Source organism: Stenella coeruleoalba (assembly GCF_951394435.1).
Source record: "Stenella coeruleoalba genome assembly, chromosome: 6".
NCBI classification, from domain to species: Eukaryota; Metazoa; Chordata; class Mammalia; order Artiodactyla; family Delphinidae; genus Stenella; species Stenella coeruleoalba.
The window spans coordinates 23583246-23597776 of NC_137151.1; the positions used below are offsets into that span (position 1 = coordinate 23583246).

The 14531-nt window shown below is 43.8% G+C and overlaps 1 long non-coding RNA gene across 38 annotated transcripts in view; it reads right to left on the bottom strand.

The window, feature by feature from the left end:
• The window catches only part of LOC307187927, a 3519425-nt gene that overhangs the window by 1211155 nt on the left and 2293739 nt on the right, over positions 1-14531 (bottom strand). The gene's annotated exons all lie outside the window — the stretch shown is intronic.

Consider the following 14531-nt stretch of genomic DNA (forward strand, 5'->3'; position numbering starts at 1 on the left):
CCCAGGTTTAAGGTATTCTTCCTTCAGCTAAAACATGCATGTGGAACCCAAGTATGATCAACCATGTGAACGGGAGACGTGTTCAAATATGTCTCAGTTTTCCTCCCCTGGTACTCGGGTGCAACATTCCAGACGCTTTACTAACACTCTCCCCACTTGGAGAGTCAGCGCCTTTAACCTAATGTTTGGCCCAGTTTGCAATTTCTGCGGAAGATGAACAGGAATAGCGAGAACCAATGAGAGACTAGCTGGAGGTGTTTGGACGGGCAAATTTAACTCTCATTTCCCACCAGGAAGAGGAAATAACCAAAGGCTCAGCGTGCCATGCCGGAACCAGATTAGGGCCTGAAGCCATCCTGCGGTGTTGCGGACAGGTCACAAGAAAGCAAGTTGAAGAAAGGAGCTCAGGGGCACTGTAATTCACAAACCTGCAGAGTTATAAATGACAGCTATCGTCCAAAAATAGACTGAAGTAAGGCTGCCAAGAGGACTTGAAAGCGGGGCAGAATTGCAGGAAACCGATTTCAGGAGGTAGACTGGAATTGCATTGAAAGCATAGGAAAAGAGGCAGAACGTCCACAATGATGCACTTGGCCAAAAAGGGCGTATGCGTTTTTTCCTGAATATATTCAGGAAAAAACGCATACGCCCTTTTTGGCCAACCAAGCAAGCTTGCAAAGGAAATCTGCACTACAATGAAGTCTCACTTCCCCCCGGTCAAAAGGGCCATCTGAAAAAAGTGTAAAATCCAGAAAGGCAGGACAGGCCATGGAGAACTGGGAGCCTTGTTATGCTGATGGGCGGGATGTAAATTGCCAACAACCACTCGGGAGAAGTGTATGGTGTTTCCTGAAACATCTAAAAAACAAAGCAACAGAACCTAGGGCACTTCCACTTATGGTCCTATAGCTTAGGGAAATTAAAATCAAAAAGACACAGCCACCCCAAAGTTTGGGACGCCTCTGTTTACAAGAACCTCGTTTACATTACAAGTTCAACATCGCAGAAAGTGAAAAATGGATAAAGAAGTTGTGGTATTTACTTACAAAGCAATATCACTCAGCAATGAAATCTATGTCATCAGGCCCTTAGCAGCACAATGAGTGGATTCAGGTATGATGATTCTAACTGAAGTAAGTCACACAGAAAAAGAAACATCATAAGATATCAGTAATACACGGAATGTAAACTTGGCTACACAGGAACTGAATTACAGAACAGAACAGAGTCTCAAATTTAGAAAAACAACTTATGCTTGCTTAAGGGGAAAGGTGAGTTGGGGTGCTGCATAAAACCAGAGATTGAAATGAGCACAGATAAAGTTCCTTAAGTCAAATATGGAATAGACAAGAGCTACTCCTTGCTCAACGAAATGGACTCAACACCGCATATTAAACGCCTAAGAATGTACCTGACTTGTAAGTATCTTAAAACCTATAGATTGCTATGTCTCCGAAAGAGAATCAAGCATGTGTACAGGGGCATAAACGCAGCAGTGATAGGATTGGAGAGGTTCCCTGAGCAAATGAAGACCCTTTTAAGTCATATTGCATGGTACCCATTCCACGGATTTCAACTACCCAGGTTTAAGGTATTCTTCCTTCAGCTAAAACATGCATGTGGAACCTAGAGTATGATCAACCATGTGATTGGGAGACGTGTTCAAATATGTCTCAGTTTTCCTCCCCTGGTACTCGGGTGCAACATTCCAGACGCTTTACTAACACTCTCCCCACTTGGAGAGTCAGTCCCTTTAACCTCCTGTTTGGCCCAGTTTGCAATTTCTGCGGAAGATGAACAGGAATAGCGAGAACCAATGAGAGGCTAGCTGGAGGTGTCTGGACGGGCAAATTTAACTCTCATTTCCCACCAGGAAGAGGAATTAACCAAAGGCTCAGCATGCCGGGCTGGAACCAGATTAGGGCCTGAAACCATCCTGCGGTGTTGCGGCCAGGTCACAAGAAAGCGAGTTGAAGAAAGGAGCTCAGGGGCACTGTAATTCACAAACCTGCAGAGTTATAAATGACAGCTATCGTCCAAAAATAGACTGAAGTAAGGCTGCCAAGAGGACTTGAAAGCGGGGCAGAATTGCAGGAAACCGATTTCAGGAGGTAGACTGGAATTGCATTGAAAGCATAGGAAAAGAGGCAGAACGTCCACAATGATGCACTTGGCCAAAAAGGGCGTATGCGTTTTTTCCTGAATATATTCAGGAAAAAACGCATACGCCCTTTTTGGCCAACCAAGCAAGCTTGCAAAGGAAATCTGCACTACAATGAAGTCTCACTTCCCCCCGGTCAAAAGGGCCATCTGAAAAAAGTGTAAAATCCAGAAAGGCAGGACAGGCCATGGAGAACTGGGAGCCTTGTTATGCTGATGGGCGGGATGTAAATTGCCAACAACCACTCGGGAGAAGTGTATGGTGTTTCCTGAAACATCTAAAAAACAAAGCAACAGAGCCTAGGGCACTTCCACTTATGGTCCTATAGCTTAGGGAAATTAAAATCAAAAAGACACAGCCACCCCAAAGTTTGGAACGGCTCTGTTTACAAGAACCTCGTTTACAGTACAAGTTCAACATCGCAGAAAGTGAAAAATGGATAAAGAAGTTGTGGTATTCACTTACAAAGCAATATCACTCAGCAATGAAATCTATGTCATCAGGCCCTTAGCAGTACAATGAGTGGATTCAGGTATGATGATTCTAACTGAAATAAGTCACACAGAAAAAGAAACATCATAAGATATCACTAATACACGGAATGGAAACTTGGCTACACAGTAACTGAATTACAGAACAGAACTGGGTCACAAATTTAGAAAAACAACTTATGCTTGCTTAAGGGTAAAGGTGAGTTGGGGTGCTTCATAAAACCAGAGATTGAAATGAGCACAGATAAAGTTCCTTAAGCCAAATATGGAATAGACAAGAGCTACTCCTTGCTCAACGAAATGGACTCAACACCGCATATTAAACGCCTAAGAATGTACCTGACTTGTAAGTATCTTAAAACCTATAGATTGCTATGTCTCCGAAAGAGAATCAAGCATGTGTACAGGGGCATAAACGCAGCAGTGATAGGATTGGAGACGTTCGGTGAGCAAATGAAGACCCTTTGAAGTCATATTGCATGGTACCCATTACACGGGTCTTAACTCTCCAGGTTTAAGGTATTCTTCCTTCAGCTAAAACATGCATCTGGAACCCAAGTATGATCAACCATGTGAATGGGAGACGTGTTCAAATATGTCTCAGTTTTCCTCCCCTGGTACTCGGGTGCAACATTCCAGACGCTTTACTAACACTCTCCCGACTTGGAGAGTCAGTCCCTTTAAACTCCTGTTTGGCCCAGTTTGCAATTTCTGCGGAAGATGAACAGGAATAGCGAGAACCAATGAGAGACTAGCTGGAGGTGTCTGGACGGGCAAATTTAACTCTCATTTCCCACCAGGAAGAGGAATTAACCAAAGGCTCAGCGTGCCGTGCCGGAACCAGATTACGGCCTGAAGCCATCCTGCGGTGTTGCGGCCAGCTCAAATGAAACCGAGTTGAAGAAAGGAGCTCAGGGGCACTGTAATACACAAACCTGCAGAGTTATAAATGACAGCTATCGTCCAAAAATAGACTGAAGTAAGGCTGCCAAGAGGACTTGAAAGCGGGGCAGAATTGCAGGAAACCGATTTCAGGAGGTAGACTGAAATTGCATTGAAAGCATAGGAAAAGAGGCAGAACGTCCACAATAATGCACTTGGCCAAAAAGGGCGTATGCGTTTTTTCCTGAATATATTCAGGAAAAAACGCATACGCCCTTTTTGGCCAACCAAGCAAGCTTGCAAAGGAAATCTGCACTACAATGAAGTCTCACTTCCCCCCGGTCAAAAGGGCCATCTGAAAAAAGTGTAAAATCCAGAAAGGCAGGACAGGCCATGGAGAACTGGGAGCCTTGTTATGCTGATGGGCGGGATGTAAATTGCCAACAACCACTCGGGAGAAGTGTATGGTGTTTCCTGAAACATCTAAAAAACAAAGCAACAGAACCTAGGGCACTTCCACTTATGGTCCTATAGCTTAGGGAAATTAAAATCAAAAAGACACAGCCACCCCAAAGTTTGGAACGGCTCTGTTTACAAGAACCTCGTTTACAGTACAAGTTCAACATCGCAGAAAGTGAAAAATGGATAAAGAAGTTGTGGTATTCACTTACAAAGCAATATCACTCAGCAATGAAATCTATGTCATCAGGCCCTTAGCAGCACAATGAGTGGATTCAGGTATGATGATTCTAACTGAAATAAGTCACACAGAAAAAGAAACATCATAAGATATCAGTAATACATGGAATGGAAACTTGGCTACACAGGAACTGAATTACAGAACAGAACTGGGTCACAAATTTAGAAAAACAACTTATGCTTGCTTAAGGGTAAAGGTGAGTTGGGGTGCTGCATAACACCAGAGATTGAAATGAGCACAGATAAAGTTCCTTAAGCCAAATATGGAATAGACAAGAGCTACTCCTTGCTCAACGAAATGGACTCAACACCGCATATTAAACACCTAAGAATGTACCTGACTTGTAAGTATCTTAAAACCTATGGATTGCTATGTCTCCGAAAGAGAATCAAGCATGTGTACAGGGGCATAAACGCAGCAGTGATAGGATTGGAGAGGTTCGGTGAGCAAATGAAGACCCTTTGAAGTCATATTGCATGGTACCCATTCCACGGGTTTCAACTACCCAGGTTTAAGGTATTCTTCCTTCAGCTAAAACATGCATGTGGAACCTAGAGTATGATCAACCATGTGATCGGGAGACGTGTTCAAATATGTCTCAGTTTTCCTCCCCTGGTACTCGGGTGCAACATTCCAGACGCTTTACTAACACTCTCCCCACTTGGAGAGTCAGCGCCTTTAACCTCCTGTTTGGCCCAGTTTGCAATTTCTGCGGAAGATGAACAGGAATAGCGAGAACCAATGAGAGACTAGCTGGAGGTGTTTGGACGGGCAAATTTAACTCTCATTTCCCACCAGGAAGAGGAAATAACCAAAGGCTCAGCGTGCCGTGCCGGAACGAGATTAGGGCCTGAAGCCATCCTGCGGTGTTGCGGCCAGGTCACAAGAAAGCAAGTTGAAGAAAGGAGCTCAGGGGCACTGTAATTCACAAACCTGCAGAGTTATAAATGACAGCTATCGTCCAAAAATAGACTGAAGTAAGGCTGCCAAGAGGACTTGAAAGCGGGGCAGAATTGCAGGAAACTGATTTCAGGAGGTAGACTGGAATTGCATTGAAAGCATAGGAAAAGAGGCAGAACGTCCACAATGATGCACTTGGCCAAAAAGGGCGTATGCGTTTTTTCCTGAATATATTCAGGAAAAAACGCATACGCCCTTTTTGGCCAACCAAGCAAGCTTGCAAAGGAAATCTGCACTACAATGAAGTCTCACTTCCCCCCGGTCAAAAGGGCCATCTGAAAAAAGTGTAAAATCCAGAAAGGCAGGACAGGCCATGGAGAACTGGGAGCCTTGTTATGCTGATGGGCGGGATGTAAATTGCCAACAACCACTCGGGAGAAGTGTATGGTGTTTCCTGAAACATCTAAAAAACAAAGCAACAGAGCCTAGGGCACTGCCACTTATGGTCCTATAGCTTAGGGAAATTAAAATCAAAAAGACACAGCCACCCCAAAGTTTGGGACGCCTCTGTTTACAAGAACCTCGTTTACAGTACAAGTTCAACATCGCAGAAAGTGAAAAATGGATAAAGAAGTTGTGGTATTCACTTACAAAGCAATATCACTCAGCAATGAAATCTATGTCATCAGGCCCTTAGCAGCACAATGAGTGGATTCAGGTATGATGATTCTAACTGAAATAAGTCACACAGAAAAAGAAACATCATAAGATATCAGTAATACACGGAATGTAAACTTGGCTACACAGGAACTGAATTACAGAACAGAACAGGGTCTCAAATTTAGAAAACCAACTTATGCTTGCTCAAGGGGAAAGGTGAGTTGGGGTGCTGCATAAAACCAGAGATTGAAATGAGCACAGATAAAGTTCCTTAAGTCAAATATGGAATAGACAAGAGCTACTCCTTGCTCAACGAAATGGACTCAACACCGCATATTAAACGCCTAAGAATGTACCTGACTTGTAAGTATCTTAAAACCTATGGATTGCTATGTCTCCGAAAGAGAATCAAGCATGTGTACAGGGGCATAAACGCAGCAGTGATAGGATTGGAGAGGTTCGGTGAGCAAATGAAGACCCTTTGAAGTCATATTGCATGGTACCCATTCCACGGGTTTCAACTACCCAGGTTTAAGGTATTCTTCCTTCAGCTAAAACATGCATGTGGAACCTAGAGTATGATCAACCATGTGATCGGGAGACGTGTTCAAATATGTCTCAGTTTTCCTCCCCTGGTACTCGGGTGCAACATTCCAGACGCTTTACTAACACTCTCCCCACTTGGAGAGTCAGTCCCTTTAACCTCCTGTTTGGCCCAGTTTGCAATTTCTGCGGAAGATGAACAGGAATAGCGAGAACCAATGAGAGGCTAGCTGGAGGTGTCTGGACGGGCAAATTTAACTCTCATTTCCCACCAGGAAGAGGAATTAACCAAAGGCTCAGCATGCCGGGCCGGAACCAGATTAGGGCCTGAAGCCATCCTGCGGTGTTGCGGCCAGGTCACAAGAAAGCGAGTTGAAGAAAGGAGCTCAGGGGCACTGTAATTCACAAACCTGCAGAGTTATAAATGACAGCTATCGTCCAAAAATAGACTGAAGTAAGGCTGCCAAGAGGACTTGAAAGCGGGGCAGAATTGCAGGAAACCGATTTCAGGAGGTAGACTGGAATTGCATTGAAAGCATAGGAAAAGAGGCAGAATGTCCACAATGATGCACTTGGCCAAAAAGGGCGTATGCGTTTTTTCCTGAATATATTCAGGAAAAAACGCATACGCCCTTTTTGGCCAACCAAGCAAGCTTGCAAAGGAAATCTGCACTACAATGAAGTCTCACTTCCCCCCGGTCAAAAGGGCCATCTGAAAAAAGTGTAAAATCCAGAAAGGCAGGACAGGCCATGGAGAACTGGGAGCCTTGTTATGCTGATGGGCGGGATGTAAATTGCCAACAGACACTCAGGAGAAGTGTATGGTGTTTCCTGAAACATCTAAAAAACAAAGCAACAGAGCCTAGGGCACTACCACTTATGGTCCTATAGCTTAGGGAAATTAAAATCAAAAAGACACAGCCACCCCAAAGTTTGGGACGCCTCTGTTTACAAGAACCTCGTTTACAGTACAAGTTCAACATCGCAGAAAGTGAAAAATGGATAAAGAAGTTGTTGTATTTACTTACAAAGCAATATCACTCAGCAATGAAATCTATGTCATCAGGCCCTTAGCATCACAATGAGTGGATTCAGGTATGATGATTCTAACTGAAATAAGTCACACAGAAAAAGAAACATCATAAGATATCAGTAATACACGGAATGTAAACTTGGCTACACAGGAACTGAATTACAGAACAGAACAGGGTCTCAAATTTAGAAAACCAACTTATGCTTGCTTAAGGGTAAAGGTGAGTTGGGGTGCTGCATAAAACCAGAGATTGAAATGAGCACAGATAAAGTTCCTTAAGTCAAATATGGAATAGACAAGAGCTACTCCTTGCTCAACGAAATGGACTCAACACCGCATATTAAACGCCTAAGAATGTACCTGACTAGTAAGTATCTTAAAACCTATGGATTGCTATGTCTCCGAAAGAGAATCAAGCATGTGTACAGGGGCATAAACGCAGCAGTGATAGGATTGGAGAGGTTCGGTGAGCAAATGAAGACCCTTTGAAGTCATATTGCATGGTACCCATTCCACGGGTTTCAACTACCCAGGTTTAAGGTATTCTTCCTTCAGCTAAAACATGCATGTGGAACCTAGAGTATGATCAACCATGTGATCGGGAGACGTGTTCAAATATGTCTCAGTTTTCCTCCCCTGGTACTCGGGTGCAACATTCCAGACGCTTTACTAACACTCTCCCCACTTTGAGAGTCAGCGCCTTTAACCTCCTGTTTGGCCCAGTTTGCAATTTCTGCGGAAGATGAACAGGAATAGCGAGAACCAATGAGAGACTAGCTGGAGGTGTTTGGACGGGCAAATTTAACTCTCATTTCCCACCAGGAAGAGGAAATAACCAAAGGCTCAGCGTGCCGTGCCGGAACCAGATTAGGGCCTGAAGCCATCCTGCGGTGTTGCGGCCAGGTCACAAGAAAGCAAGTTGAAGAAAGGAGCTCAGGGGCACTGTAATTCACAAACCTGCAGAGTTATAAATGACAGCTATCGTCCAAAAATAGACTGAAGTAAGGCTGCCAAGAGGACTTGAAAGCGGGGCAGAATTGCAGGAAACCGATTTCAGGAGGTAGACTGGAATTGCATTGAAAGCATAGGAAAAGAGGCAGAACGTCCACAATGATGCACTTGGCCAAAAAGGGCGTATGCGTTTTTTCCTGAATATATTCAGGAAAAAACGCATACGCCCTTTTTGGCCAACCAAGCAAGCTTGCAAAGGAAATCTGCACTACAATGAAGTCTCACTTCCCCCCGGTCAAAAGGGCCATCTGAAAAAAGTGTAAAATCCAGAAAGGCAGGACAGGCCATGGAGAACTGGGAGCCTTGTTATGCTGATGGGCGGGATGTAAATTGCCAACAACCACTCGGGAGAAGTGTATGGTGTTTCCTGAAACATCTAAAAAACAAAGCAACAGAGCCTAGGGCACTGCCACTTATGGTCCTATAGCTTAGGGAAATTAAAATCAAAAAGACACAGCCACCCCAAAGTTTGGGACGCCTCTGTTTACAAGAACCTCGTTTACAGTACAAGTTCAACATCGCAGAAAGTGAAAAATGGATAAAGAAGTTGTGGTATTCACTTACAAAGCAATATCACTCAGCAATGAAATCTATGTCATCAGGCCCTTAGCAGCACAATGAGTGGATTCAGGTATGATGATTCTAACTGAAATAAGTCACACAGAAAAAGAAACATCATAAGATATCAGTAATACACGGAATGTAAACTTGGCTACACAGGAACTGAATTACAGAACAGAACAGGGTCTCAAATTTAGAAAACCAACTTATGCTTGCTCAAGGGGAAAGGTGAGTTGGGGTGCTGCATAAAACCAGAGATTGAAATGAGCACAGATAAAGTTCCTTAAGTCAAATATGGAATAGACAAGAGCTACTCCTTGCTCAACGAAATGGACTCAACACCGCATATTAAACGCCTAAGAATGTACCTGACTTGTAAGTATCTTAAAACCTATGGATTGCTATGTCTCCGAAAGAGAATCAAGCATGTGTACAGGGGCATAAACGCAGCAGTGATAGGATTGGAGAGGTTCGGTGAGCAAATGAAGACCCTTTGAAGTCATATTGCATGGTACCCATTCCACGGGTTTCAACTACCCAGGTTTAAGGTATTCTTCCTTCAGCTAAAACATGCATGTGGAACCTAGAGTATGATCAACCATGTGATCGGGAGACGTGTTCAAATATGTCTCAGTTTTCCTCCCCTGGTACTCGGGTGCAACATTCCAGACGCTTTACTAACACTCTCCCCACTTGGAGAGTCAGTCCCTTTAACCTCCTGTTTGGCCCAGTTTGCAATTTCTGCGGAAGATGAACAGGAATAGCGAGAACCAATGAGAGGCTAGCTGGAGGTGTCTGGACGGGCAAATTTAACTCTCATTTCCCACCAGGAAGAGGAATTAACCAAAGGCTCAGCATGCCGGGCCGGAACCAGATTAGGGCCTGAAGCCATCCTGCGGTGTTGCGGCCAGGTCACAAGAAAGCGAGTTGAAGAAAGGAGCTCAGGGGCACTGTAATTCACAAACCTGCAGAGTTATAAATGACAGCTATCGTCCAAAAATAGACTGAAGTAAGGCTGCCAAGAGGACTTGAAAGCGGGGCAGAATTGCAGGAAACCGATTTCAGGAGGTAGACTGGAATTGCATTGAAAGCATAGGAAAAGAGGCAGAATGTCCACAATGATGCACTTGGCCAAAAAGGGCGTATGCGTTTTTTCCTGAATATATTCAGGAAAAAACGCATACGCCCTTTTTGGCCAACCAAGCAAGCTTGCAAAGGAAATCTGCACTACAATGAAGTCTCACTTCCCCCCGGTCAAAAGGGCCATCTGAAAAAAGTGTAAAATCCAGAAAGGCAGGACAGGCCATGGAGAACTGGGAGCCTTGTTATGCTGATGGGCGGGATGTAAATTGCCAACAGACACTCAGGAGAAGTGTATGGTGTTTCCTGAAACATCTAAAAAACAAAGCAACAGAGCCTAGGGCACTACCACTTATGGTCCTATAGCTTAGGGAAATTAAAATCAAAAAGACACAGCCACCCCAAAGTTTGGGACGCCTCTGTTTACAAGAACCTCGTTTACAGTACAAGTTCAACATCGCAGAAAGTGAAAAATGGATAAAGAAGTTGTTGTATTTACTTACAAAGCAATATCACTCAGCAATGAAATCTATGTCATCAGGCCCTTAGCATCACAATGAGTGGATTCAGGTATGATGATTCTAACTGAAATAAGTCACACAGAAAAAGAAACATCATAAGATATCAGTAATACACGGAATGTAAACTTGGCTACACAGGAACTGAATTACAGAACAGAACAGGGTCTCAAATTTAGAAAACCAACTTATGCTTGCTTAAGGGTAAAGGTGAGTTGGGGTGCTGCATAAAACCAGAGATTGAAATGAGCACAGATAAAGTTCCTTAAGTCAAATATGGAATAGACAAGAGCTACTCCTTGCTCAACGAAATGGACTCAACACCGCATATTAAACGCCTAAGAATGTACCTGACTAGTAAGTATCTTAAAACCTATGGATTGCTATGTCTCCGAAAGAGAATCAAGCATGTGTACAGGGGCATAAACGCAGCAGTGATAGGATTGGAGAGGTTCGGTGAGCAAATGAAGACCCTTTGAAGTCATATTGCATGGTACCCATTACACGGGTCTTAACTCTCCAGGTTTAAGGTATTCTTCCTTCAGCTAAAACATGCATGTGGAACCCAAGTATGATCAACCATGTGAACGGGAGACGTGTTCAAATATGTCTCAGTTTTCCTCCCCTGGTACTCGGGTGCAACATTCCAGACGCTTTACTAACACTCTCCCGACTTGGAGAGTCAGTCCCTTTAAACTCCTGTTTGGCCCAGTTTGCAATTTCTGCGGAAGATGAACAGGAATAGCGAGAACCAATGAGAGACTAGCTGGAGGTGTCTGGACGGGCAAATTTAACTCTCATTTCCCACCAGGAAGAGGAATTAACCAAAGGCTCAGCGTGCCGTGCCGGAACCAGATTAGGGTCTGAAGCCATCCTGCGGTGTTGCGGCCAGGTCACAAGAAAGCGAGTTGAAGAAAGGAGCTCAGGGGCACTGTAATTCACAAACCTGCAGAGTTATAAATGACAGCTATCGTCCAAAAATAGACTGAAGTAAGGCTGCCAAGAGGACTTGAAAGCGGGGCAGAATTGCAGGAAACCGATTTCAGGAGGTAGACTGGAATTGCATTGAAAGCATAGGAAAAGAGGCAGAACGTCCACAATGATGCACTTGGCCAAAAAGGGCGTATGCGTTTTTTCCTGAATATATTCAGGAAAAAACGCATACGCCCTTTTTGGCCAACCAAGCAAGCTTGCAAAGGAAATCTGCACTACAATGAAGTCTCACTTCCCCCCGGTCAAAAGGGCCATCTGAAAAAAGTGTAAAATCCAGAAAGGCAGGACAGGCCATGGAGAACTGGGAGCCTTGTTATGCTGATGGGCGGGATGTAAATTGCCAACAGACACTCGGGAGAAGTGTATGGTGTTTCCTGAAACATCTAAAAAACAAAGCAACAGAGCCTAGGGCACTGCCACTTATGGTCCTATAGCTTAGGGAAATTAAAATCAAAAAGACACAGCCACCCCAAAGTTTGGGACGCCTCTGTTTACAAGAACCTCGTTTACAGTACAAGTTCAACATCGCAGAAAGTGAAAAATGGATAAAGAAGTTGTTGTATTTACTTACAAAGCAATATCACTCAGCAATGAAATCTATGTCATCAGGCCCTTAGCAGCACAATGAGTGGATTCAGGTATGATGATTCTAACTGAAATAAGTCACACAGAAAAAGAAACATCATAAGATATCAGTAATACACGGAATGTAAACTTGGCTACACAGGAACTGAATTACAGAACAGAACAGGGTCTCAAATTTAGAAAACCAACTTATGCTTGCTCAAGGGGAAAGGTGAGTTGGGGTGCTGCATAAAACCAGAGATTGAAATGAGCACAGATAAAGTTCCTTAAGTCAAATATGGAATAGACAAGAGCTACTCCTTGCTCAACGAAATGGACTCAACACCGCATATTAAACGCCTAAGAATGTACCTGACTTGTAAGTATCTTAAAACCTATGGATTGCTATGTCTCCGAAAGAGAATCAAGCATGTGTACAGGGGCATAAACGCAGCAGTGATAGGATTGGAGAGGTTCGGTGAGCAAATGAAGACCCTTTGAAGTCATATTGCATGGTACCTATTCCACGGGTTTCAACTACCCAGGTTTAAGGTATTCTTCCTTCAGCTAAAACATGCATGTGGAACCTAGAGTATGATCAACCATGTGATCGGGAGACGTGTTCAAATATGTCTCAGTTTTCCTCCCCTGGTACTCGGGTGCAACATTCCAGACGCTTTACTAACACTCTCCCCACTTGGAGAGTCAGTCCCTTTAACCTCCTGTTTGGCCCAGTTTGCAATTTCTGCGGAAGATGAACAGGAATAGCGAGAACCAATGAGAGGCTAGCTGGAGGTGTCTGGACGGGCAAATTTAACTCTCATTTCCCACCAGGAAGAGGAATTAACCAAAGGCTCAGCATGCCGGGCCGCAAACAATTTAGGGCCTGAAGCCATCCTGCGGTGTTGCGGCCAGGTCACAAGAAAGCGAGTTGAAGAAAGGAGCTCAGGGGCACTGTAATTCACAAACCTGCAGAGTTATAAATGACAGCTATCGTCCAAAAATAGACTGAAGTAAGGCTGCCAAGAGGACTTGAAAGCGGGGCAGAATTGCAGGAAACCGATTTCAGGAGGTAGACTGGAATTGCATTGAAAGCATAGGAAAAGAGGCAGAATGTCCACAATGATGCACTTGGCCAAAAAGGGCGTATGCGTTTTTTCCTGAATATATTCAGGAAAAAACGCATACGCCCTTTTTGGCCAACCAAGCAAGCTTGCAAAGGAAATCTGCACTACAATGAAGTCTCACTTCCCCCCGGTCAAAAGGGCCATCTGAAAAAAGTGTAAAATCCAGAAAGGCAGGACAGGCCATGGAGAACTGGGAGCCTTGTTATGCTGATGGGCGGGATGTAAATTGCCAACAGACACTCAGGAGAAGTGTATGGTGTTTCCTGAAACATCTAAAAAACAAAGCAACAGAGCCTAGGGCACTACCACTTATGGTCCTATAGCTTAGGGAAATTAAAATCAAAAAGACACAGCCACCCCAAAGTTTGGGACGCCTCTGTTTACAAGAACCTCGTTTACAGTACAAGTTCAACATCGCAGAAAGTGAAAAATGGATAAAGAAGTTGTTGTATTTACTTACAAAGCAATATCACTCAGCAATGAAATCTATGTCATCAGGCCCTTAGTATCACAATGAGTGGATTCAGGTATGATGATTCTAACTGAAATAAGTCACACAGAAAAAGAAACATCATAAGATATCAGTAATACACGGAATGTAAACTTGGCTACACAGGAACTGAATTACAGAACAGAACAGGGTCTCAAATTTAGAAAACCAACTTAAGCTTGCTTAAGGGTAAAGGTGAGTTGGGTTGCTGCATAAAACCAGAGATTGAAATGAGCACAGATAAAGTTCCTTAAGTCAAATATGGAATAGACAAGAGCTACTCCTTGCTCAACGAAATGGACTCAACACCGCATATTAAACGCCTAAGAATGTACCTGACTAGTAAGTATCTTAAAACCTATGGATTGCTATGTCTCCGAAAGAGAATCAAGCATGTGTACAGGGGCATAAACGCAGCAGTGATAGGATTGGAGAGGTTCGGTGAGCAAATGAAGACCCTTTGAAGTCATATTGCATGGTACCCATTACACGGGTCTTAACTCTCCAGGTTTAAGGTATTCTTCCTTCAGCTAAAACATGCATGTGGAACCCAAGTATGATCAACCATGTGAACGGGAGACGTGTTCAAATATGTCTCAGTTTTCCTCCCCTGGTACTCGGGTGCAACATTCCAGACGCTTTACTAACACTCTCCCGACTTGGAGAGTCAGTCCCTTTAAACTCCTGTTTGGCCCAGTTTGCAATTTCTGCGGAAGATGAACAGGAATAGCGAGAACCAATGAGAGACTAGCTGGAGGTGTCTGGACGGGCAAATTTAACTCTCATTTCCCACCAGGAAGAGGAATTAACCAAAGGC